Below are 10,443 nucleotides of genomic sequence, written 5' to 3'. Positions count from 1 at the left end.
CTTGCACTTTGACGTGCTTTCAAACTGTTAGGTGGGCAGGAGCAGGGACTGAGCAATGGGAGCTCACCCCGTCGCAGGGATTCGAAGCGCCCACCTTCTGATTAGCAAGCCCTAGGCTCTGTGGTGGTAGTAGTAGTAGTAGTAATTATTTATTTTATTACTTATACCCCACCCATCTGGTTGGGTTTCCCCAGTGGTGACCTTGCTATTCAGTGATTTGTTGTCTGCCAGAGTAGCAAGTATCACTTGAGCAGTGTTGTAGTATCCTGTCCAGTGCTATTTTTCTAGAAAAAGAGGTGCTGGAACTCACCATGAACACCTCCTTCGTTCTCTTAGAATGGCATTGGCACCCACCTGAGAGGTGCCAATCCAGAGAATTCCAGCAAGGGAAAAAAGCCCTGATCCTGTCACTGTTGAAAAATATCTGTAGCAAGTTACCTGTAGATCTTGTGATCTGATTGTAAAGCTGAGACTCACATGAGAGATAATTCTCCTGCAAATGGTCGATTCTGCCATATGAATTTAGGCCAGTGCGTTAAATGCTGCACGCTTTAGTCTGGCAGAGTTTTTCAAAGAGAGGTTCGTAGGCTATAATTCAGAGGGTGTGGGAGAACAAAATACACCTAGCACCTGAACATATCTTAGTTTTATGAAAGTCTGGAAGAACTGACAAACGAAGGAGGGCAACAAAATGACAAAACCGCAGGGGGATATAAATAATGCAGAAACACATGGGAATTGCAGCTCTGTGGTTTGGGAGATCTATATTCAGGGTTGAAAGAAATATTGAAAGGAAAAAATGGTGCGCTAGGATTTAAGCGAAGGGCTGTAGCTCAAACATCTACTTTGCCTGCAGGTGGGTCTAAGTTCAATCCCGGTCATCTCCAGGTAGGGTTAGGAGACACCCATCTTCTAGCGAGCCACTTCTAATTAGTGCAGACAATACTGAGGAGAAGAAGAAGAAGAAGTAGAAGAAGAAGAAGAAGAAGAAGAAGAAGAAGAGGAGGAGGAGGAGGAGGAGGAGTTTGGATTTGATATCCCACCTTTCACTCCCCTTCAGGAGTCTCAAAGCGGCTAACATTCTCCTTTCCCTTCCTCCCCCACAACAAACACTCTGTGAGGTGAGTGGGGCTGAGAGACTTCAAAGAAGTGTGACTAGCCCAGCAGCTGCATGTGGAGGAGCGGAGACGCGAACCCGGTTCCCCAGATTATGAGACTACCACTCTTAACCGCTACACCACACTGGCTCTCGACCGATTGCCTGAGTCAGTACGAAGCACTTTCCTATGGTCCTGTTTCAGATCACAGTGGTATCTCAGTTTAAGAACAGTCCAGTTTAACAACAATTTGGTTTACAAACTCTGCAAAACCGGAAATAGTGTCTTGGTTTGAGAACTTTACCTTGGTCTAAGAACAGAATCCAAACGGTGGAAGGGCACCGGCAGTGGGAGGCCTCATTAGGGAAAGCGAGCCTTGGTTTAAGAACGGTTTTGGTTTAAGAATGGACTTCCGGAACGGATTAAGTTTGTACATCGAGGTACCACAATATTGCTGCTTTCAGCATGCAGCCCAACTCTTTGTATTCATTCAGAAGTGAATCCGATTGAGTTCAGTGGCCCTTACTCCCACGTAAGTGTGCCCAGGCTTCTACCAGGCTGCTTTCAAAAGACTTCCTTGCTGGTTTAAAAGAAATATTCACTTCACTTTGCTAATTTTCTACTATTTGCTTGAAGTTTGTGTTAAAACTTTGCTGCTGTCTCCTCCAGTTAGATACTAGTTACCTTCATTCGTATTAGATGCTCTGTACAACATTTGGCTTTCATAGACGCTCTCTACTGTGTGGAACAGAAGAGATAATTAATCTTCTCAGAGCCGTCTTGGGAATTTTAAAGAAAGCTTTTTCATTTTCTTTGAACAAACAATTTAAAGAGTTCATGCCATAAAATTAGAATGAATAGTCACTGCTTCTCAGTACTTTCTGGTTGCTCTAAAGAAACATGATCTCAGTCTGCTAAATTCTAGACTGAGATTCCTTCACGCCACTAGGAGTGGTTGATTTTAGACCAATTCCCACAGTCTCGTATTAACAGGACTAGATATCTGTCTGTAGCTCATACTGGATGTGAGCAGTGTAAAACAAAATGGAAAAAATAATAATTTTACACCTTTATTACTAAACAACATGCAAGTGTGGTGAAACTACATAAGGTTGCTGTTGTTACCACACATGGCAACTTGGCATGTCTTCGGTCGTTCTGTTTTTATACGTATCTCTGGAAGGGAAGATTCTTTTCAGATTCTTTTTCTAAACACACCCACCCTGCCTGTTTTAATCCCCAGCCTTAATATTGGGGAGAGATTCTTATCTCCATATGTCAATATGGTAATTTACTGATTCTTTTTTTTTTTGTCCTATCCCAGGTATTGTACAAAACCCTCACCCCAAAATTCCATAACTATGGCTGTTCTAATTTCACTGAGAGAACCACATACTTTCACGATTATTACAGCAGTTGGGGAAAATCCAGCCATCTCAATTTAAAAGCAGCTAAATATCTTTTTTGCACTATATATTCTTATAGAGGCCAAAGTAAAGCCCAGCACAAGCAATATAACAAACATACAAAATCTGCTATAAATGCCTTATATTGGTATTAGTTACTTTATTGTGATACCAATACTTGCACTTGGAGATCTATATTTCTTTCCTCTGAAACAAGCAAAAAAAGCTAGCATAAAATGCATCCTTTTAATGAGATTGCTGAACCTTCCTCCTGAAAGCTTCCGTATAAGATGCAAGTAGAAGGCTTTTATTATTGGCTGGTTCTTGCTGCTTTTCTCAGCCCTCTGAAAAGCTGCAGCTGACATTTTTGGGAAAGGGAGACGGAGGATTTAGGTCTTGATTGGGGGTGGGGAACTGGATCAGTCTGTGGACTGGATCCTACGTTCTCCCAGCGAGCCAGTTTGACAGGTGCATGGGGCTGCCCACCTCACCTGTCAGTCACTGATACCGTCATGACATCAGGTGAAACATTTTCCATTGTGTGGGCGTTTAAAATCAAATTCTGCAGGCAGAAACCCAGGGGGGGGGGTTGCAGGCACTGGCGGTCAGTTGATTGGTGGGGTCTGCAAACTATGCTTTCGGCAGGGACCTCAGTCCTGTACGTTTGGTATGGCTTAGGGGAAATGTCCTTGTGGGACACTTTGAGTTCATGGTGCTGGAGGTTCCTCACTGCTGGTCTTGGCTTAGCATTGCACGCTCTGCTTTAATTTACTGATGTAACACCACATTGAACGTGAATGAATGCCCTAAACAGCCTCGGTCCAGTATACCTGAAGGAGCGTCTCCACCCCCATCGTTCTACCCGGACACTGAGGTCCAGCACCGAGGGCCTTCTGGCGGTTCCCTCACTGCGAGAAGGCAAGCTACAGGGAACCAGGCAGAGGGCCTTCTCGGTAGTGGCGCCTTCCCTGTGGAACGCCCTCCCACCAGATGTCAAAGAGAACAACAACTACCAGACTTTTAGAAGACATCTGAAGGCAGCCCTGTTTAGGGAAGCTTTTAATGTTTGATGTATCACAGTATTTTAATATTCTTTTGGAAGCCGCCCAGAGTGGCTGGGGAAACCCAGCCAGATGGGCGGGGTATAAATAATAAATTATTCTTCTTCTTCTTCTTCTTCTTCTTCTTCTTCTTCTTCTTCTTCTTCTTCTTCTTCTTCTGCTTTTTTTGTTCTTCTGACACATTCTAAAAAATACGGAGTGGGAGTTGTTTGTGGGCAGCCAATTGTTACTTTTTTAAAAGTCAGCTAGAATCTGATTGGAAATATTTAGATGTCTACTCTAGTTTTCTTGGCTTTGCCCTCATCCTAGAGGAGTCTTCGCATATTACATTCAGTGAGTGTGCAATTTGTGTACAGAGCATCATTGAATCCTAGAATCACAGAGTTGGAAGGGGCCCTGAGGATTATCTGGTCCACTCCCCTGCTATGCAGGAATATGCAGCTATCCCATAAGCAGATAGGACCTTGGTGTTATCAGCGCCATGCTCTAACCCATAGGTAGGCAAACTAAGGCCTGGTCCGGGAATCAGTGAGTTTTTACATGAGTAGAATGTGTGCTTTTATTTAAAATGCATCTCTGGGTTATTTGTGGGGCATAGGAATTTGTTCATCCCCCCCAAAAAAAATATAGTCCGGCCCCCCACAAGGTCTGAGGGACAGTGGACCGGCCCCCTGCTGAAAAAGCTTGCTGACCCCTGCTCTAACCATCTGAGCTACCAGTTATAACTCATTGCGATATACACTTGTGCAGAGAGTCACACGTAACAGTTCCTGCACCTGTGGACACAATAGTTGAATCAAGTGTACACTCATTCACACAAATACTTGTACATGTGTAGAGACAGCTTGCACCCATGTTTGGTGTAATGTGCAGAAAAGCCTTAGGTCCAGAAGTAAGAATAGTCTTAGAGATCCAGGTCAATATATGTGGATATATATGCTAAAGACAAAATGAATTAAATTATTCTGTCTCCCCCGGGTGCTACTAGATGTGCGCAGGACACCCTTCTCTATACACATCTGAAAACTACTTCTTGCTGTTCAGGATGTAAACCCTTCTGGAACATGGATGGCTTGCGGAATTTGGCTCACCTGAACTATTTCCCACTGTGACCCTGAAGCTATTCTGCTGGAGGACAGTCTGTTGCCTGTCTGGTAGAACTAGCTCAGAAACCAGCTTGTCTGTTGAACAATGCAAAAGCACAGCATGGGCAACTTTGACCTGCTTAGTCAAGGTAGTGGAGTGCCCTGGTAAGGTACTTAAGGGAGCAACAGAGATGAGATGAGTACTTTTCCAGAAATGGCCTTTTTATTGAGAAAGTACAGAAGAGAATGGCAGTTTAATTGTTGACTGTGAAGGCTGTCCCAGAGAAGGAATGGGAGAGGAGGATGGGTCGTGAGACAGCTGCTAGCCATGGAAGCTGCAAGATATTTGCTTGACTTCTGAGAAGGGGAAAGGAGGAGGAATTGCAGGAGAAATGGAAAAGCGGACAAGAGGAAGAGAGGTGGGGTAGAGAAATAAATAGACTTTTCCTAATGAATGTTAGAATGATGTTGAATAGAAATTAAGTGATTTTCAGCTGTAATACTATAAGGGAATATGAAAAATGGATTATTAATAGGTAAAAATTTAACGTTACAATATTTTAAGATTAAAGACTAGGATAAACAAAGAGGGTAAGGATTTGCTGAACCAACAAACTGAACTGGAATACAAAAAAGGGAGGCGTGAAGAGGTCCGGGAAACAAGCTAATGAAAAATAAGTAATGGAAAGAATGAGTTGTTTTTAACCATTTTTATTTTGTATTTTCTTATTTTTTTATTTTTATTTTGTAATACTTTGAAAATCTCAATAAATATCTTATAAAAAAAGAGAGACAGCTGCTAGCCATGGAAGCTGCAATATATTTGCTTGACTTCTGAGAAGGGGAAAGGAGGAGGAATTGCAGGAGAAATGGAAAAGCGGACAAGAGGGAGAGAGGTGGGGTAGAGAAAGAAATAGACTTTTCCTTCCTTATGTTCTGTCTGCAAACAGTAAAACGAAGAGTCTCCATGGCAAATCAAGGATTTTCCATGCAGAGTCCATCAGAAGCAGGGGTGCAGGAAAAATCGAACCCTCAAAGCATTGAGTCCACAGTGAGCTATCTGGAGTCCAAAGGTACAAAGAATGGGCGCCCAGCAAGGAGTTCCAAAGGCTAATCAGACAGAGCTTCTGAAATCACACTAGTGTGTGGCCTCGAAGGGTACTTCACTGGACTTCCAAGTGCAAACACAGTTTACAAAAAAAAAAAAGTCACGCATGTCTCCCTGATCATCTCCATCAATTAATGAAAAAAGAAATTGCATTAAAAATCATCAAAGGGAACAGGGATTTTCCATGAAATTCTCATGGATGGTTTGCAAGGGGTTTTTTGTTTTTCTTTTGCATGTGTGCTTGTGTGTGCTTACCTTATTTTCAAGGTGGCCAAAGTGTGAGTGTACATTCATTCATCTCCAGGGAACAGCCTCACTTCATACCTGCACTTCTTGAAAATGCCACGACATTCTCAGCTGGGTTTTCCTGCAAGTATAAGAAAGCAGGGAGAATGCCTTGCTTGACAGCTGTTTGTTGTTGTTGTTGCTGCTGCTGCTGCTTTTACCTTTACAGAAATTGGTGCAGAAATATTTTTTTAGAGTAAAAGTGAGTGAGGGCGCTTATATCAGGCACTTGGTAGATGGAAGGATGGGTAGGCAGGGAGAATGCAAAGCGCTGGAGAGGCTGGGAAGGAAAGGAAAGGGCTCACAGAGCCCCTGGCCACCTCACAAAAACAAGGAAAGCTGAACACCGTACCCAACAAATGCTAAAGAAATTCTACTGTGCCCTGTAAATAAGGCAGGAAAACAGAAGCCTCTTTCATGGGGGAAGAGAACATTTCAGAAATTTGAGACAGGTCTTGACGTGGCACTACTAAAGAGTAGGATGGTCTTGGAAAGGTGTTCTCAAGGTCACAAAAAGAGATTTTTGTTTTCTTCCTCCTGGAATTTAAAGTACAGTGGTACCTCGGGTTAAATACGCTTCAGGTTACATAGACTTCAGGTTACAGACTCCGCTAACCCAGAAATAGTACCTCAGGTTAAGAACTTTGCTTCAGGGTGAGAACAGAAATCGTGCAGCGGCGGCACAGCAGCAGCGGGAGGCCCCATTAGCTAAAGTGGTGCTTCAGGTTAAGAACGATTTCAGGTTAAGAGCGGACCTCCGGAACGAATTAAGTATGTAACCAGAGGTACCACTGTACTTCTTGTAAAGGACATTCAAAATCCCAGGGCTTTCCATTGCCAAGCAAAAGGGGAGTGCTGATTTTATTAGGACTCAGAGGACGGTTGAGCACTCATAACTTTAGGATAACCTACTGTAGGATATTGAAAGTGTAGACCCAACTCCTTGTCCATTTCAATATAAGGTTTAAGGGGGAACCTTTCAACTGTATTTTGTCCTGGTTTGCCAAACACTTAGTAACTCACCCGCCTGGGTAAAATGTACTTGCGAGGGACACACAAATTGGTGGTAGAACAGTCCTATCCATCTGGGAATTGTAGTTCTATGGAGGACAAGGGGACTCTTGCAGAAAATTCCCAGCACCCTCATCAAACTACACTTCCCGAAATTCTTCAAAAGTCACATAGGCATGTAAATCATTCACTCTTCAGAGAATCGTACCTAGGTAGGCAGCATTGAGGACAGCCATGTTAGAGAGAAAGTGGGTATAGACAAATAGGTCAGCTTCAGTTTCTTTCTGTCTCGTTTTTCTAATAAATTCAGTTCTCCACATTTTGCAAATTTGCTTTTTTTAATGGAAAAGTTTCATTTAAATTCACCCGTAATTTCATATGCATTTCTTCTAAAAATATATGCATTTTTGCATGCACTTGTTTAATATACACAACTTCCCAGGCACTTCCCATGTAATATGTCTTTTGTATGTTAGTTTCATTTATATATTTTAATGCACATTTCCCCCTAATATATGCATCTTTGTACACATTATATGGTTGGATTGCAAAATCTGGAGAGGCATGAATGTCAAGGGTCCAAGTATTTTTTCAAGAAGTGAAAAAATAGGTAGGTTCTCATGTGACTTGTACCAAATTTCTCCTCCATTCCCAGTAGTGAGTTAGGGACTCTGTCTAGAATATAAATTAACACTTATACTCACATTCCAAGAGATACATCTTCTGCTAGCTGATTTTTCATATACGACTTTTGAGCAGGAGTGTGGATGGGGAATCATGGTAAAATGCAGAACAGAAGTTCCTAGCAATGATGCAGAATACAAAAATGTCATGATTTGAGTATGCTTGTACAATTTAAACGTATTGACTTGTCTGAAAGAAGGTGCCAGACATGAAAGGCAAAGCAACAGGAAGTGACCCGCTGAGTTTGCTGAACTGAGCTGGAGATAAACATCACAGACAGGAAGTACATCATCATTTAACTTGACTCAGCAACCAGGCAGAAGAACTAATACAATTGCTGATAAGTGCTGTAATCCCAAATAACAAATAATAAGGACAAATGCTTCTTGCCTTTAAAATTAATGTAATGCTATGCTAATCAATAGCTAAAATAGTTGCAAGCTAGCTGTCCATTAAAGCAATTGTTCTGTATTCTTCAGTTGCTAGTAGACAAAAGAGCAGATGGTTCTTCCGGGAAGCAACACTGGTCATTTGAAACCCAGTTTTCCCACGTTGCCATTTGCCGCACTTTGGTTCGATACACTTTGCAGCAGTTCGCTTGGACTGTACTATCAGAAATTGAAGCTGGTGCTTTATTTAGTCTTATTTTCAGTATGTACATGCAAATCACGCTGTTTAAACTGGGAGTTCTGGGGAAAGCTGTCCAGAGGCTGAACGAAGCAAATTCAATATATTTTCCCCCTACACACTGCAACCAGATGGGATTCTGAGAGTCAAAGTTCAGAAATCATCCAGCTGCTTCGGGGTTTCTGATAACAGATCATATCATGGCGAGGGCTTCCCTATCTTTGATTACCCATGCGTCTAAAATTGGAGTATGTGTATTTTCCTCCTCTTCATGGGTGAATTTTTATCACTCCTTGGGTGCACATTATTCACTCTTGTGCTGAAGCTGGTCATAACTTTTGAATGATTTCCAGTATGGCATCCGAATAACTGTTACATCACTCACTGGAGGCCTTGCTCATAAAGTCCTATTCATTGAAATTCGGAGCTCTGTTGGTGCCAGTCATGGAGACTCCACTACTCAGCACCTGCGGAGCACAATCCTGATTCATGTACCTCAAGCTTCAGGGCATTGTCTGGGGAGAACCGGGGACCTAGCTTAGCTGTTTCCCCTCCCCATTCTCCCTCCACTTGCTAGCAGCACTCAAGAGAAATTAAGCTTGCGGCTGTGTTAAAACTGTTGTCCCTAATAAACCAGGCATGGGCATGGGCAAAACGACCAGAAGTGATAGCCTTGCTGTGCTATCACACGACCTGTGAAGGCAGGGAGGAAGCAGCTTCAGGGCTGCTAAAACCAGAGGGCCTCTTGTGAAATTGGGAGGGCTGTATCATTATGTTATTTTCATTTGTGAAACTGTTAAGATCAAAAATAAATATATAGAAATTCAATACAGTGGTGCCTTGCAAGACGAAAAGAATCCGTTCTGTGATTCTCTTCGTCTAGCGGTTTTTTCATCTTGCGAAGCAAGCCCATTGACAGATTAGCGGATTAGCGTAGCGCTATTAGCGCTATTAGCGGCTTTTAGCAGCTTTTAGCGGCTTATCAGCTTATCGGATCAGCTGATAAGCGGCTTAGCGGCTTAGGAAAAGGGGGGGGAGGAAAAAAAACCCCGCAGGAACTTGCAAGACATTTTCGTCTTGCGAAGCAAGCCCATAGGAGATCCGTTTTGCGAAGCACCTCCAAAACGGAAAACCCTTTCGTCTAGCGAGTTTTCCGTCTTGCGAGGCATTCGTCTTGCGGGGCACCACTGTAAATTAAAAATAAATTGCCTTGTGTGAATCGGATTGCCGCAGTGGCTAGAAACATCCATCCCAGTTGTACTTTGTCTAGCGTTACCAGATGTCCCCGGTTCCTGGGGACAGTCCCTTAATTTGCAAATCTGTCCCTGGACAAATTCCGTCCCCGGAATGTCCTCAGATTTGCAAATCTGTCCCTGGGAAACATGGCAGCAGCAGCCCGGAGCCAGCCTGGTAGCGCAATTGGCTCTGGCTGGGTTCGGGAGCTGCTCACTGCTGCTGCCGCTGCCGAAGGGGAACCAGGGACTTCTGGCAGTACAGATCTCCTGCCCCCTTCCCTCTTTGTGGTTGGGGGAGTCTCAGGCAGGTGGGTGTTGCCCAGTTTTTAAAAAACTCTGCACATTTGTGTTTCATAGGGTGCGAAAGAAGGGCTTTGCACCTTTATACAATATGCATGTGTGCTTGGGCCCAGGGTCTTTTGCCTCACCATCCCAACTACTGACTCCCTGTTGCTACTCAGCTTCAAAAAAAGAAAGGAAGGAAGGAAGGAAGGAAGGAAGGAAGGAAGGAAGGAAGGAAGGAAAAGAAAAGAAAAAGTGTCCCCGGATTCATTGGGGGAAAAACTGGTAATCATAACTTTGTCAGTATACAAATTCCTACCTTGTTACAACTTTACTCCCACTTGATGCATTTATGGGTCTTATGGATCTTACCATATAATAATTATTATTATTATCCTACCTCTGTTGATAAAACTCCTTTCTCAACTTGGCGCCTGCAAGCCATGAACTGTGGAGGAGGTCCCTCACCGGAATGCACCCACCTTGGAGTTTGCTTGTGTGGAAAAAGTGCTTCCTCCACTGGGCTTCCTGAACAGTACGAAAGATGGGATCTGCCATCTCA

The 10,443-nt window shown here is 43.2% G+C and overlaps 1 long non-coding RNA gene across 1 annotated transcript; it reads right to left on the bottom strand.

Annotated features, from left to right (window-relative positions):
- Window positions 1-2,182: 2,182 nt before the first annotated feature.
- On the bottom strand, window positions 2,183-7,930 carry LOC310703241. Its single transcript, XR_014524031.1, has 3 exons — window positions 7,758-7,930; window positions 6,013-6,124; window positions 2,183-2,273 (listed from the first exon to the last, which is right to left on the bottom strand). It is a non-coding gene; the product is annotated as an uncharacterized lncRNA (long non-coding RNA).
- Window positions 7,931-10,443: the final 2,513 nt, after the last annotated feature.

This window comes from Podarcis liolepis (assembly GCF_965112155.1).
Source record: "Podarcis liolepis genome assembly, chromosome: 3".
Taxonomy (NCBI): domain Eukaryota; kingdom Metazoa; phylum Chordata; class Lepidosauria; order Squamata; family Lacertidae; genus Podarcis; species Podarcis liolepis.
Note: the sequence above shows the minus strand (reverse complement) of the source record. Positions and strands in the feature narration are given on the sequence as shown.